Source organism: Poecilia formosa, unplaced genomic scaffold (assembly GCF_000485575.1).
Source record: "Poecilia formosa unplaced genomic scaffold, Poecilia_formosa-5.1.2 Scaffold82, whole genome shotgun sequence".
Lineage (NCBI taxonomy): Eukaryota > Metazoa > Chordata > Actinopteri > Cyprinodontiformes > Poeciliidae > Poecilia > Poecilia formosa.
Genome location: NW_006800021.1, coordinates 135034 through 135624, shown reverse-complemented (window position 1 = coordinate 135624; position 591 = coordinate 135034).

The following is a 591-nucleotide window of genomic DNA, read 5'->3' as shown; positions in this document are numbered from 1 at the left end:
GGGCCATTTTTCCATGCGTTGCTTCTCAGCTGGCAGCCAGTCCCAACACTGTAATTAGAGCGTTTGGAAAGGCCGTGGGTTCACATCCATATATCAGCCTGCAGCTGTATATCCAATCTGATCTGAGCAAAACGTTTTTGTTTCGTTTTGTTTTGTGGACACCGTTGAACTGTTTTATTTTCCTCTCATTAATGTGATCCTATGATTTTTTTCTCGGTTATTATTGACTTTCTTTCTTTTTTTTTTTTTTTTCCCCAGTTTTGGGACCGTGGTTAGAGACTCCCTGTTTTTGTGTGCGTTTTATGAGCTTGTTAAAGTTTACAGGCAACAGAAATGAAAACCCTGCTTATCGTGTTTAAAACTACGGCTGGGCAGGCTTCCGGGAGGCCTGCGTCTTTTCAATCCGAGCGCTATTAAAATAAAAGAAAAACAAAAAAAACAGACGCACACAAACAGGTGACGGTCTGTTTCACAGCGTGTCGACGAGTTTGTTTCCAAAACCTTCTTTGTTTTGCTTTGATTCTGCTTGCTGCGCCTACTTTTCGTCTCCTGATTTATGAACCGGTGCTGCCTCCGTGCTGAGTGCCAAGA